General features: G+C 42.5%; 1 protein-coding gene across 1 annotated transcript in view; it reads right to left on the bottom strand.

The window, feature by feature from the left end:
• Positions 1–15,547, bottom strand: part of SORBS1 (sorbin and SH3 domain containing 1) — a 434,665-nt gene that overhangs the window by 336,821 nt on the left and 82,297 nt on the right. Inside the window, exon 2 of the mRNA XM_088475931.1 lies at positions 13,110–13,181. The gene's annotated coding sequence lies outside the window, so the exon portion shown is untranslated. The remainder of the gene's footprint in view (positions 1–13,109; positions 13,182–15,547) is intronic.

Here is a 15,547-nt window from a genome sequence, read left to right as displayed (position 1 = left end):
GGTGTAATAGCAATTTTTGTTTGCGCACAAAACGGAGAGCATTAGAGATGTTTCTAGGGTTTTTTTTTGATGCCCCATAGCGAATGTGTATTGTGTAAGAAAAGCAAATAATTAAAGCCTTGGCAATATATGGATAAACTGGGCACATATGCCGCTGATGCGGAGCTGTATACATCTTAAGATATATGGATGGAAGTATGCAAAGTTTTAGTGCTATTTTTTGGGGGGACGGGATTACGCACATTTGTTGCGACCAGCTCTGTATCTGCCTCTAAGTGTGAAAATTAAAGTCACTATAAAGGGCATTTGACAAATAATAAAAAGAGCTTATGTCTAGAAGTCTACTCTGCATGTGAATTGACATATTTACATTGGTACTGTTCCTAGAGAGTGCAGCTCTGGAAGCATTCCAAACTCTTCTGCTGCTACATCTCATCACACGCTGAGCAAAACTAGCCATTCTATACTGGCAAGTCCAAACAAGCTGTCTGTAGGTGGATGTTTTGCATTTAGCACAAACCAATGCCACATTCTGAGGGAAAGAGTGGGTGAGACATTGGCTGGAACTGCCATATAAATAAAATTACCCAGAAGCCTATTCTCATTTTGAAGACTTGCAAAATCTGTTTCTCATTGGGTAACATGTATATATTTCATTATAATTTATGTAATAGGAACTAGAGCAGGTGATCTGGGATTAAAGATGACAATAAAAGAAAATTAAATCAAGGCTAAAAGGAAAAATAATTTTCATCCATACAGTGGTGCTTGACCATTTCTGAACCCTTCAGAATTTTCTATGTTTCTGCTGAAATTACTAAAACTACCTCAGATTTTCACAAAAGTCCTAAAAGTAAATAAAGAGAACAAAATCAAACAAATGAGACAAAAAACTGCACATGCTCATTTTTTTTTAGAGGAAAATAATCCAATATCACATATCTGTGATTGGCCAAATTATGTGAACCTTTAGGTTTAGCAGATATTTTGAAGGTACAGCATTTTCAATCTATGGGATGAGTGTCAGATGTCTTTTTTAAAGAATAGGGATCTATCAAAGTCTGATGTTCACAACATGTTTGTGTAAGTGTATCATGCCACGAACAAAGGAGATTTCTGAGGGCCTCAGAAGAAGAGTTGTTGATGCTCATCAGGCTGGAAAAGGTTACAAAACCATCTCTAAAGAGTTTGGACTCCATCAATCAACAGTCAGACAGATGGTGTACAAATGAAGGAAATTCCAGACAGTGGTCGACCAACAAAGATCATGCCAAGAGCAAGGCGTCTAATAGTTTGCAAGGTCACAAAGGAATCCAAGGTAACCTCTAAGCAACTGAAGGCCTCTCTCACATTAGCGAACGTTAATGTTCATGAGTCCATCATCAGGAAGACACTCAACAACAATGGTGTGCATGACAGGGTTGCAAGGAGAAAGCCACTGCTCTCCAAAAGAACATTGCTGGCCGTCTACGATTTGCCGAAGACCACATGGACAAGCCAGAAGTCTATTGGAACAATGTTTTGTGGACAGATGAGTCCAAATTGGAACTTTTTGGTTTAAATGAGAAGTGTTATGTTTGGAGAAAGGAGAACACTGTATGTAAGCATAAAAACCTCATACCATTTGTGAAACACGGTGGTGGTGGTGGTGGTGGTGGTGGTATCATGGTTTGGACCCGTTTTGCTGCATCTGTTTCAAGATGACTTGCCATTATTGATGGGACAAAGAATATTCTAGGAAAATGTCAGGACATTGGTCCATGAGCTGCATCTCAAGAGAACGTTGGTCATGCTGCAAGACAATGACTCATTAGAACAAATAATGGTTAAAGAAGAATAAATGTACAGTTTTGGAATGGCCGAGTCAAAGTCCTGACCTTAATCCAATCGAAATGTTGTGGAAGGACCTGAAGTGAGCAGTTCATGGGAGAAAACCCACCAACATAACAGAGTTGAAGCTGTTTTGTACAGCGGAATGGGGTAAAATTCCTCCAAGCTGATGTTCAGGACTAATCAACAATTACCGGAAACATTTAGAAGCAGCTATTGCTGCACAATGGGGCCATACCAGATACTGAAAGCAAAGGTTCACATACTTTTGCCACTCACAGATATGTGATATTGGATAATTTTCCGCCAAAATATAAAAAAAAGAGCACGTCTAATTTTTTTGTCTCATTTGTTTGATTTGGTTCTCTTTATCTACTTTTAGGACTTGTTTGAAATTCTGACATAGTTTTAGGCCAAATTTCAGCAGAAATATAGCAAATTCTGAAGGGTTCACAAACTTTCCAACACCACTGTATACTTCCATGAGTGATCCCCTTTATTAGTTATATTCCAGAGTTCTTGTGCTATAGTTTCTACACATATAAAGACTAGGATGGAAGATATTTAATTATTTATTAGTGAATAGTCTCAGAGCACATTCTGGTACAGATAACAGTTACACATTTGCATAATCACTGGGAATCCCAAATCGCACGTTAATACAATACACCTGCAGCTCAGCTTCAAATGCCGAAATGTATATTAAAGTCACACAGAAGGATATGATCACGGTGCATATGGAGCAGTAGAAATTTACTGTATATTCACAAGTGTCTATTATTAAGTATGCTCAGCACAAGATGTACGTGTTCTATTGGGTAGAAGTTTCCTTTATACAAATAGGCTTCTGGACAATTGAAGAACACTTAGCAAGGTTATCTTGTATCAGATGTTAAGAGGTTACTTCAAAATTGGCAAATATTTAAATCCTAATGGAGTGCTACAGCCATTCATGAGCCGCCCGTTGCGAGGCAATCAGAGCTTGCGGACTGTCAGCCAATCAGCAATGGCGGCTCCTAATTGGCTGCCGGTCCACGAGCTCCAATTGGCTCCCGACCGGCACCAGGTTTAAATTGTGCTGGAGCTGTCTGTCCATGTCTGCCGCTGCCTGTCGGTGCACCAGCTGTAATTAACTGGCAGTCTCGGACCCAAATTCACACCTGCTGGCTGCTGATGGCACACAGGGGAGGGGGAGAGGCTGCTGGAGAGACATGGGGAGGTGAGTTGCTGGGGGGGCATAATGTGTAAGGGGCTGTCAGATTGCGGCCTAGGATCGGCCGTTGCGTACCTTTGCGCTGGCTTCCCCTGATCTCCCGTGGGGTCAGACGTCAGGTGCGGCGGAGGATAACGCGCTGAGTATTCTACTTAGTGCCATGTGAACTGCCTTGGACTGCACCGTGCCTGGTTTCTGTGGCTGCCGTCATGGACACGGCCATTACACTTTGCATCACCTGACAACCCCATACCCAATGGTAGCATGACGGTGGTCAGCTGACGCTGTCCACCACTGATCTGCTACTGCAGGGGATAAAGCCAGACTGCGGACCACAGGAAGTTGTCGTTATCGAATGTCTACTGAAGATCTCGTTCCAGGTCCTTCCTTATTTTATTCCTGTGCTTACCAGTGCCGACTACAGTGCAACAGTGCGTCCTGAACATCCCGCCTGTGTGCGAACCTACTGCCACTTCGTTACACAACAGTGCGTCCTGAACATCTTGTCTGTGTGCGAAGTCATTTGCCACTTCGTTGAGCAGAAGTGCATCCTATGTATCTCAACTGTGTGCAGAGTATCTGCCACTTCATTGTGCAGAAGTGCGTCCTGTACATCTCACCTGAGTGCGGAGTTATTGCCACTTCGCTGTGCTAAAGTGTGTCCTCTGATATATCGTCTGTGTGACAAACACCTGCCTACTCTTTGTACCACCGTGCATCCGGAACCTCTCATTAAATGTGCATTGCAAGTGCCAATCCTCAGTACCATTGTGCCTCATAGATCCTCTGGTGTATACATTGAAGCCATACCAGGGTATAGCATATTTCTTGTAGAAATATTCCCTAGGGCCACTGTAGCAAGATTCTCTATTCCCGTGAGTACCAGTCACCTGACCAAAGGAACGCGATCTGCCAGCTGGGTGCGGTTAAAGCCATATCCCGCTTGGAGGGGGTCACTGGTGAACACCTCCCGGCTGGTTAGACTCCGCACCTTTGGTCAGGTCTCGCCAATGACTGGTACTCATAGATGAGGAGATCTTGTGTACAGGCCCCACGTCTCAGACTTCCTCTTTAGCCCTGAACCTCAGCTTGCACCCTTCAGCAGGGGATTCCATACAGCCAGTTGTGACAGGGGCACTACTATTGTGTGGAATAATGTGTTATATGGGGCACTACTACTATGTGGCATAATCTGTAAAGGGCATTATTGTGTGGAATAATGTGTAAGGAGCATTACTTTGTAGTGTAACGGGCATTACAGTGTGGCATAATATATAAGGGGCACTACTACTGCATGGCATAATGTGTATAAGGAGTACTACTGTGTGACATAACCTGAATGGGCTCTGTGTGGCATAACCTGAATAGGGTCTATGTGGCATAACATGAATGGGCTCTGTGTGTGAGCAAATGTATAATTTATTTTTACCTTTGGGGGGCCCTTTTAAGATATTGCTATGTGGCCCACAAAGTTGTAGTTATGCCCTTGCATGCAAAGACAGAGACTCTGGATTTCATATGAACTTGCATGAATCATCAAGTTTGCTCAGACTGAGGTTAAAAGGATACTTTTGCAGCTTTTTCACAGATTTTTGACAGACTGCCAATTTCTAATAGAGTTAGCCCTGGATTTTAAGAGTGTCCACACTTTTAGCGATTGTGTGGCATTGTGTGGCCCTGACGAACTTCAAACCTAGGCAAAAACCTAATCCTGGTCAAACTACACCACATGACAAATTTGGTGGAGCTAGGTCCCAAACTCTGGTCGTGCATAAAGGACAAAAAGACAAATGGAGAGACAAACAGACAGACAGAAAGGCTTTCTCACTTATTATATAGATAATGCACTATTTAAGTGTATTTTTTATATACTTACAAACACAGCAATGGAGGAGTAATTTAAACATAGAAAGAATTAGTCAATTGAGGTGTAATGCTGGGTACACACTAGACGATTTCTTAGACGATTTGTCGAATTGGAACGACATATCGTCCGGATCACCTAGTGTGCAAGCATTATGCGCGTTTCAGCATGCCAATATTAGGATCGTTCAGTCAGCTATGGTTGGAGGGTATAAAATCGGGAAACCGGCTGCCTTAATACCGGCAGCCGGCTTCCCGAATGTCACATCCCGGCGAGGATGAAATGCCGGGCGTCTAGATGTAGACGCCTGTCATTTCCCCGACGCCGGGAGACCGGTGCCCGGCATCCCAATCGAAGGGATGCCGGGCGCCGCGAGCGGACAGCTGCGGGTGGGGGGAGGGTTAGGTTTAGGGCACCCGGGGGGGGACTTAGGGTTAGGCACCCCCCAGGGAGGGTTAGGGTTAGGCTAGGGGGAGGTAGGGTTAGGGTTAGGCACCCCCTGGGGGAGGTTAGGGTTAGGCACCCCCCTGGGGTCTTAGGTTTAGGCAGCGGGGAAGGGGGGGTTAGGGTTAGGCACAGGTGGGGAGGTTAGGGTTAGGCACCCCTAAGGAGGGTTAGGGTTAGGGGGGTTAGGAGGTTAGTAGATACTTACCTTAGGACGATCGGGATTTCCAGCGCTGTCGGGCTTCCGCTGCTGGGCTCTGCTGGTTTGTCGGGATGCCTCTGCCGGGATTCGAACTCCCGGCCATGCGGCCGCCGGGATATCATACCGATTCCCTAGGAGCGACCCAGATGCCAACGTCATGAAGGTGAATGGTGCAGGTGAATGATAAATATCATGCATCAGGCGGTCATTCACTGGATCGTGCAGGGTGTAACGACCGCCCAATATATCAAGCCGTTATACCATCGTGGTGTCGCATTGGCGGGTCGACTAGTGTGTACCCAGCCTAAGTGCTGACCTTTTATTACTTAATTTAGCTACAGTGTAAGGGTGCGCTGTTTTTTTTGCTAATCACAAATTGTTAATTGCAGAGTAGTCACCAGTGTGAAGTATATGTACTGTAGGCTATTAAAGGACAATTCTCTGCCCTGGTTATCTCTTTGATTTACCTAATGCACTTCTACTCATTATATCTATTCAACTTCTACATAATTTTGCCTTTTACATTATTTTACAGGCTGTCCTTGCAAAATCCCAAAACTGATCAGGCACAGCTCACAAACTGGAGACCTAAGCCTGCATTGTCTTTTATGGGTTTTTTTTAAATATACTAGTACAGTGTGAGGTATTCATGGATTTCTACAAGCACAAGTGCCTAAAGATCCCAGATGGCAGGAGTTTACATTTCTGCATGTAGACTGATGGTGTTAGTACTGTTTTCCTGCTCATCTCGGAAATATTTAAACAGCTGGTAACTGCTATATGTTTGCAATATGAAATGGGTCTAGTTTAAATTACAAATCATTTCTGTACAATATAATCCTCAGATGCAGGTATCCTAATGTGACTTAAGATGGCCACATGCCATGATTTATTTTATTTTGGTCCCCTAAAACCAAACTGTAATCTACTCCACCGGTTTGTGGGCCCAAAATGCAAAATTTGTCCCAATGCCTTAATAACCAAAAAAGTGTCCATTCTTGCCATTTACAACTTGACCACAGATCAAACAACCAATATTTTTTTTTAAAAATACACATATTTTATATATGACGCATGGAAGTTAATCATCCTTGTTCAATTCCAAAATTTGGGAAAGTGAAATATAATATTTCCCAGAAAATCTACATTGCTAATAAAGTTCAAGAAGCTTTAATAGTAAAGTAATACATGTATTTCTAGAGGTGCATGCATTCTTCACTGATGGCACACAGATAACACAGACGGGGGTGTGTGGCTTAAGGGGAGACAGCAGAAGTAAGATCTCAGGGATTGTGGGAATCTAAGTTCTAAATGTACAATGACAAACTACTACATGAAAGGTTTCCAATATATCATTTTTACAAGGTTAATGTTGTTGTACTTCACAAAGTACTAGTTGCTCACAGATTACTTTTTTGAAGTATGTGCAGTGAAAAATGTTTTAGACATTAAGTATTGAAATGTACATACTGTAAAACCGTGTAAGATAAAGTTGAGTTTTAAAGCTGGACACAAGAGATACACCAGATGCACAGCTGTGTTGCATAATAACAACCACAGATATGTACATAAAAAATAATCGTACTGCAGCATTGGCCACGGTAAATACAAAACTATAATCTATACAAGTGTAGCTATTGCAAGTGGATAGGTTCCTAATGATATAAAAATGTAAGCATACCCAATAATATCCATACTCAAAATAAGAGGTACAGACAGATCCTTAGACTCCAGTCTGCAATGAATACAGTTCTTATTTTGAGCTTTACACTGCTGTACCAGCCACAAGCAAATATTTTTGGGTCTTAGAAGAGACGTGGCCTAGCTAGAATGTGGGAGTGGTTTGTGTGGATCTGTGTTAGGGTTGGGCAGAGCAATGGGTGGGGCTTATTTCTGACATGATTTTGCTTTTTGACATTTTGGGAAGTATAAATATTTTAGTAATTTCTTTATACCATACTCTTTTGTTTAGCACATATACTCGGTTAGTGATGATATACATATATCATATCATTTGCATATACTCAATGTACAGATCGCATCCACACGTGTTACACACGTCATTTGTACTCCATAACGAAATGCATAATAGTCATTGAAGTCATGCACATATATCTGAGGGGATGTAGTCAGCAACTGTCAGGATGCCGACGGTCACAATCCCGACAGATTGCAATGTAAGTATTAAGGTCAGTGGGAGGGTTAGGCACTAGGGGGAGTGTTAGCGTTAGGCACAAATGAGAGAGTTAAGGTTAGGCTGCAGAAGGGGAGGGTTAGGCTGCGGGAGGGGTGGGTTAGGGGGCAGGAGGGGAGGGTTAAGGTTAGGCTGCGGGAGCGGTGGATTAGAGTTAGGCTGTGGGAGGCGAGGGTTAGGGTGGGTTGCGGGAGCAGTGGGTTAGGGTTAGGCTGCAGGAGGAGAGGGTTAGGGTTAGGCTGTGGGAGGGGTGGGTTAGGGTTAGGCTGCAGGAGGGGAGGGTTAGGGAAAGGCTGCAGGAGCAGTGGGTTAGGGTTAGGCTGCGGGAGGGGAGGGTTAGGGTTAGGCTGCGGGAGGGGAGGGTTAGGGTAGGCTGCGGGAAGGGTGGGTTAGGGTTAGGCTGCAGGAGGGGAGGGTTAGGGGGCAGGAGGGGAGGGTTAGGCTGCGGGAGCGGTGGGTTAGAGTTAGGCTGTGGGAGGCGAGGGTTAGGGTAGGTTGCGGGAGCAGTGGGTTAGGGTTAGGCTGCAGGAGGGGAGGGTTAGGGTTAGCAGGGGCTGGCTGGCAACTTTTAGCCTGCCAGCCTGGGGGGTAAATGCATGCAGGCGGCCCTGTCAGAGGAGTAGCGTGTAGCCAGGGTGCCTGAAGAACGTGCGTGCTATGGCGCCGCCCCTCTCAAGTGTTTCAGGGAGGAGGCGGTCCATATGGGATTAATGTATGGTAAAAATAAAGATTAGGGGCAGCCCCCTGTCGTAGTACCCATATGCAGTGCCCCCCCGTGTGCCACAGGAGATAACACCCTTATGCAGGCCTCCAGTAGTGCCCCCAGTACCGATACCCCCCATGCAGTGCCCCTTGTGCCCCCAGGAATGGTCCCCCCTATTCAGTGCCCCTTGTGCCCCCAGTAGTAAGCCCCTTATATAGTGCCCCCAATAATGGTACCACCTATGCAGTGCCCCCAGTAGCAGTGCCCCCAATAGTGGTAACCCTTATGCAATTTTCCCTTAAATAGTGGCCCCAGTTGTAGTCTCCCCCCTATGCAGTACCCCCAGTATTGCCCTTTATATAGAGTTCCCAGCAGCGGTCCCTCGCAGTGCCCCCAGTGGTAGTCCCCTCCCCCTATGTAGTGCCCCTAGTAGTAGTCCCCTCCCCCATATGCAGTGCCCCTAGTAGTAGTCCCCTCCCCTTGTAGTGCCCCCAGTAGTAGCCCCCCCTTGTAGTGCCCCCAGTAGTAGTAGTCCCCCCTTGTGGTTCCCCCAGTAGTAGTAGTCCCCCCCCTTGTAGTGCCCCCAGTAGTAATCCACTCCCCTGGTAGTGCCCCCAGTAGTAATCCCCCCTGGTAGTGCCACCATAGAAATCCCCCCCTGGTTGTGCCCCATAGTAATCCCCCCCCCCTGGTAGTGCCCCCAGTAGCCCCCCCCCAGTAGAGAGAGACTTATTAAAAAAAAACAAAAAAAACACTTACCTGAAACTCCCGCTCCCGGTTCCGACGCTTCCACCGGCTCCTCTGGCCGCTTTGCATTATGGGAGAGACGTCGTCATTACGACGGCTCTCCCATTACCCACTGCGGGAGCCGGAAGATGGCTCCCGCAGTGGGAGCAGCGGCAGCTGATGAAAGTCTGACAGACTCTCAGCGGCTGCTGATTACAGCAAACACACAGCTACCGGCTCCGTCTGAGTCCGGCCCCACTGACATCATTACTGATAGAGCCAAAATCACTCCTGGGCTTGCGGCAGCGAGACCCTACCGCAGGGTCTCGTCGCAAGCCCGATGGTCGCGATGATCTTGACCATCGCGACCATCATCATGGATGCTCGCATAAGCTGTGGGTGGTAACCCACAGCTATGCGAGCGTCCATAAGGCTGCTCCACATTTAAATAGGACGGCCCTGATTCCGAACGAGCGTTCTGCTCAGAGCGTTCAGCTCTGAATCAGGGCCTTAATTATGAGGGTATTTAAGGAGGTTTTTTCTTGATTATGGCCATGCTTCTGATGAAGGACCCAACAGGGTCGGAAACGCGTTAAGCTTGGCTCATTGTGGCATTAAGAGATCATCGTTATTCCACCACCTTCTTCAATTGGGGAGAAATAGTCCGGACCTGTATCTATTACTCCAGCCTGATTTCCATCTGGGTGATTATAGGAGGATCGTGGAAGCGGTGCTGCTCAACCACTAACAGATTTATGTTATATGCTGTTTTATTCATTTGATCTTGTAAGTGCAAATTTTTTCATTAAATTTATCTTTTATCATAAGGTTTTGCGCTATTTTCTTTTTTCTGTTCTTGTATCCACCCATCATTGGGAGATACTACTATTGTTTCAGATCCAGGATACAAAGATCAATGGAAACTTTTTACTTATAAGGTGGATCAACCTGTAAAGAAGGACTTCTTTTGGACTATGAATATGTGTTTCAGTGGTTTTATTTAGTGATTCCATAGATGCATTGGTTTACATGTGGAAATAAGAAGCGCAGAATTATATATACACAATTTTCTATTTTGCATGTTTTTTGGGCTGTGGATGTACATCCCGTTGTTTATTGGCTGCTAGCAGATCTTATTTCTTTACAGCGCACTATTTATTAGCAATTTTATTTTCAGTACATATTAGGTCGACAATGAGAATATAGACAATCATAATTTAGATATCACAATGTGAACAGGTGCATTGTGACAACAACCAAAGCGTCAAAATGGACTAAATGTCGACAATCAATATGTCAGTCAAATGTTGACATGATTATTATGTTGATATGGACATAATGTAAAAATTTATATATAGAATAGATAGTTAACATGTAGACAAATAAAAAATGTCGACTTGGTCAAAATGTGAACAGTTAAAATATAGGCAGGCACCAGTCTATATTTTGACTGTGAACAATTTTACCATGTCAACATTTTGAGCATATGGCCAAAACATTGGCATATAAAATATAGACATCTAGGTACACATTATGTCACTATACCACAACAATTACACTATGAGCAGTTACTTAGATTTAAAATGACGACATTTTGACCATGTACAATACCAGGTATAATATGTCAACATGCTTCAAAATGTATATAGCTGTATTAGCTAAAAGGACTATTATAATACTGTTATATTGGTTTAAAATGTAGTTAAAATAAATGATTTGTCTATATGTCTTCTTGTGTCTCACACCGGCTAACTTCAATACTAACTTGATACCAACTTACTATAGGTCTATCAGTGGCATTCTTTTTTTTCCCACACATTTCTGATAAGTAACTATATATTTGTTTCTATTTTTCAGTTGCGAAAACATTTTTTTATTTGCAATTAGAATTTAATAATCAGTAAATATTATAGGACTTATGCCATATTTAAAATTCTATATTCAATTTATTTTATCAAATAAAAAGTGTTCCGCCAGCCTAACATTATAAAAGCAATTCATGTTATAGTTATTATGTCGATATGATAATAGCATATAGTAACTTCCTACCAGCAACTGTGTCTAGAGTAAAGTGCCACATGAACAGGGAGTGGACTCTGAGTGGATTAAAAGACCATACATTACATGCCTATTTAATAGGTTGATACGCATTTATTCGTGCAGCGTGCTGTAGATTTACTAATCATACTACACTATATGGCACTTGTTCTCATCTATTTCATTGCATAAATGTCTTGGACCACACAGCAAAGGTCCGTTTGGAGAACACTGAGCTGCCACCGTTGATATCGGGATTATAGTTGACTAAACACTTGTCATATAAAAGACATATCTGGACAGAATTCTGACTGGGTTTGGTGCTTTTACCAGTACCATTGTATTAAATATATATATATATTATATACACACACACACACATAGTTTGTATATTAATAATTACAGTAGGAATATAATATCTTTTTAAAACAGTGGGGTGCCACAGTTTGAGACTTACAGCATGGTGTGTCTGTGCTTCTATTACAAACAAGCCAGTCACAGTATCAATGTTTCATAAAATATATTTATATTTTTTATTTTGACTTATTTTTAATTTATGGTGAAGCACATGATGATCAATTGTATTATGTAACATTTTAATTAATGTATGCTATTTAAAAGGAAAGAAATGTGACATTTAGAAAAATAAGACTGTATGGGTGACAAGACAGAGATAATGGTTTGCGCATGCGCAGTGCACTTCTCTCAGAGGAACACCATCTTCTACACATATCTTGATATGACAATTAGCCACATCAGACAATATGGCTTACAAGGCAGGAACAGTGTTTGCGCATGCGCAGTGCTCATCCCCTCCTTGGGACACTACATTTTACACTTGTACAATATGACTGGTCACCATTATTTACTACTTCATTAATCTATGTTGACATTATGACTTATCGACTTTGTATGTTGACATTCTGACAGTATCTACATTTCTAGAAATGTAGACATATTGGGGGCGATTCAATTGTGATGCATGCCCCCTGCTGGGCGGCTATGCGAAAAGGCACCCGACGGAGCAATTCAATTGTTGCTCCGTTTGGACGCCTAAAGCTGCAAGGGGACATATTCCTTCTCACTGCCTGCTGAGGTGCGAGAAGAAATGTGTCTAAAGCCCTGTTATTTGGGCGTCTCGATGGTGGTTTGGGCGCCCTAACCTATCCTTTAGACAGGTTTAGCCGCTATGCGGAAAATGCTAATGGTCCCCCAAACGGAGAAACCATTGAAATGCTCCGTCGGGCGCCTATTCGCATAGACGCCTAGCAGGGCGCTCGTGCCACAATATAATCGACACCATTGACTGTTTATATTTCAGTTGCCAACATTATGTCTGTCGACATTTTCACTGGGTCGACATTTTATCCGTTGACATAATGACCATGTTGACCTGATGTCAGTGTTGAACTTTTGGGTGTTGTCATTTTGACAATGGTGACATTCTGGTGTCGACCTTATGATTGTCTAGATCAGAGGTCCTCAAGGCACCCCAACAGGTTTTAGAGATATCCATGTTTGAGCACAGGTGGTTAAATCAAATTGACTGAGGTACTAATTAAGTCATCTGTGGTCAAGCATGGATATCTTTAAAACCTGGACTGTTATGGTGCCTTGAGGACCACGTTTGGAACCTCTGGTCTAGATCTTCACTGTTGACATTATAACTGCAGACTGTTTTTCAGTATCATTTACAGTGATAAAAAAACTTGGGCATCAGGATCCAGCCCCAAGCTCAAACAAGTCTGAATATGTACAGTATACTAATTAGGGTATTACTAATTATATAGAGAACACATAAATATCCTGAAGAGAAATCCACTGTACCGAAATGATTTACATTACTTATTATTCTACATTTACAGTTTCATGAATTATAAAAAAAATTGTTTTTACCTTATGTTATGAGGTTTCAACAAGTAAGAGATTGACGTTAGCAATGTCCATAACAATTCTCGGCACAATGTCCTAAAAGAAAACAACTTAAATTAGACAAAATAGTAACAAAAACAATTCAAAAAAGTAAAGAATGTAAACAATTAAAGTACATAATTTATTGGATCACATCATGGAAGTTAAAATTAAATGTATTATGCATACAGACAGCACAACAATGGCATACTTTACACCAAAATATTATAGCACTATTATATACAAAACAAAAATGCATTTGATCAGAATACATAGTTACTCACATGGCAATTGTGAAAATCAGAACAAAAGAATCACAGTAAGCAATGTATACAGTGTATAGGATGCAGGCTAATCCAGGATCTCCATAAAACAATATTGTTGAAAATTTTGCAATAAAACACACCACAATACTCTCAGACCTACTACCTCTATAACATGGGTGTTCAAACTATGGCCCGCGGGCCAAACATGCCTGGTCCGCCATCTGCATCAATCTGGCCCACTAACTGGGCTGCAGTTTGGACATTGGAGTGGCCCGTCCTGCACACTGCACAGCTGAGAAATGCGACCTGGGCACAGTTTCCAAGTCAGTAAGTATGCCAGCTAGTGACTGGCAGGTCAGGGAGCAAGTGCGAGCCAGCACAATACTGTGACATAGGCAGTGGTGGTGCCTGGCTATCTGCAGGTATATGTTCTGAACATGGAGGAAAGCAAGGAATTGTCAACAAAGGAAAATTGTCTGGATGGGGGTAATAGTCAGGCATAGGAGGGAGGAGGAGGAGGTGACATTGAGGAAGAGATGAATGAAGAAGATGCAGAGCGGGTGGCAGGGCAACCTCCACCAACAGTGCTGGGCATTCAGGTATGATGTCATTATTGGTGTAAGTGTGCTGTGTGTGCCATGCACAATCATATTACTCCCCACACAACTATACCACCCATAATGTAGCCTGCTCAGTGATTTAATTACATCTACAGATGGTTTTTCATGAGCAGTAAACTGTTCAGCATTGATGTCTAGTGTTCAAAATACAGTAATTCAATGTGGCTCTCCATTCAAACTGATTTATTAATGTGGAAATCCAAGGAAAAAGGTTTGAACGCCCCTGCTCTAGAAGGTTGGGACTGTTATGAACCTTATGTATTTTGAGGCAAAGATTCAATGGCCTCAGTAAGTTGTATACTGGTATCAGAGATACTGGGAAATGGACACACAAACCCACTAAGGAAACATAGGGTTTATGTTACATATATAGAACAAACAACTCCTTTATGGAATACTACTTTACAGTGTATTATTCTAAACTACTATCTTTGACTGATTTTCTCCTTAAGTAATATTTAAATAATCAGTTCAAGTGTTCATTCTAGCACCCTGCACCAGTCACATCCCGAGCAGTTCCTGGGATGTTGCTCTCTGCTCTGTTGTTTCTTGCACACTCAGCTGATGCAACAAACTGCTAAGATACAGACCAGAATGTGCTAGAAGCACCAGAGTAGAGAGCTACACCCCAGGCAGGGAAGAGTTTATGCATGGGTTGTGACAAATGCAAGGTTCTAGAATGAACAGTAAAGTTCTGCTCCATACATACAGTATGCAGAACTCACTAAGTAGCTCAAGAGAGCTAATTAAATAATCAGTTCTGCACATGGGTAGAGTTTGTTAAGTAAAGACAGTTTCTTACTTAAAACATCTTAAGTAATGATGAAGCATTACTTGAGATTTCATCAAGAAATGTTACTTAGGGTAGCTAATTTGCATGAAGAATAACTACTTAAGCTTTTTAATGTCTCCTACATGATGTTAAATGCCTTTACTTAACAGGTTTTACAGCTTCTGGGAGCATGATTGCTCAATCAAAAATTATTTATTATACATTACTCAGAAAGTAAAATCAAAATGTACAAATGTTGCAAAAAAAAATAAAATAAATACTGAAAATATATGCATAAAGGTGCATTTTCCTATACATAAAATACTTGCGGTTGGTAAATATATTAAATGACACTGTAAGCACACCTTGATTAAATGGAGAAGTTAAAAAATACCTGAATACTGTTCAAAATGCTAAATTGTAAAGATCAAAACAAAATCCAATCTCGGAGGGGTAAATTTACTAAAGTGAGAGTTTTTAGAAGTGGAGATGTTGCCCATAGCAACCAATCAGATTCTACTTAACATTTAACTAGCACCTTCTAGAAGATAATAGCAAGAATCTGATTGGTTGCTATGGGCAATCTCTCCACCTCTAAAAACTCTCACTTTAGTAAATGTACCCCCTACACTAGGGGTGGGCAATAAGCTGTTGTAGAACTAGACATCCCAGCATGCCCTGCCACAGTTTTGCTATTAGGCAATGCATGCTGGGATTTGTAATTCAACAACAGTTGGAGGGCCGATAATTGCCCACCCCTGCCCT

This window comes from Taudactylus pleione, unplaced genomic scaffold, assembly GCF_031769625.1.
Source record: "Taudactylus pleione unplaced genomic scaffold, aTauple2 ptg000016l, whole genome shotgun sequence".
NCBI classification, from domain to species: domain Eukaryota; kingdom Metazoa; phylum Chordata; class Amphibia; order Anura; family Myobatrachidae; genus Taudactylus; species Taudactylus pleione.
The sequence above is the reverse complement of the archived record's forward strand: the minus strand, read 5'-3'. Positions and strand labels throughout refer to the sequence as shown.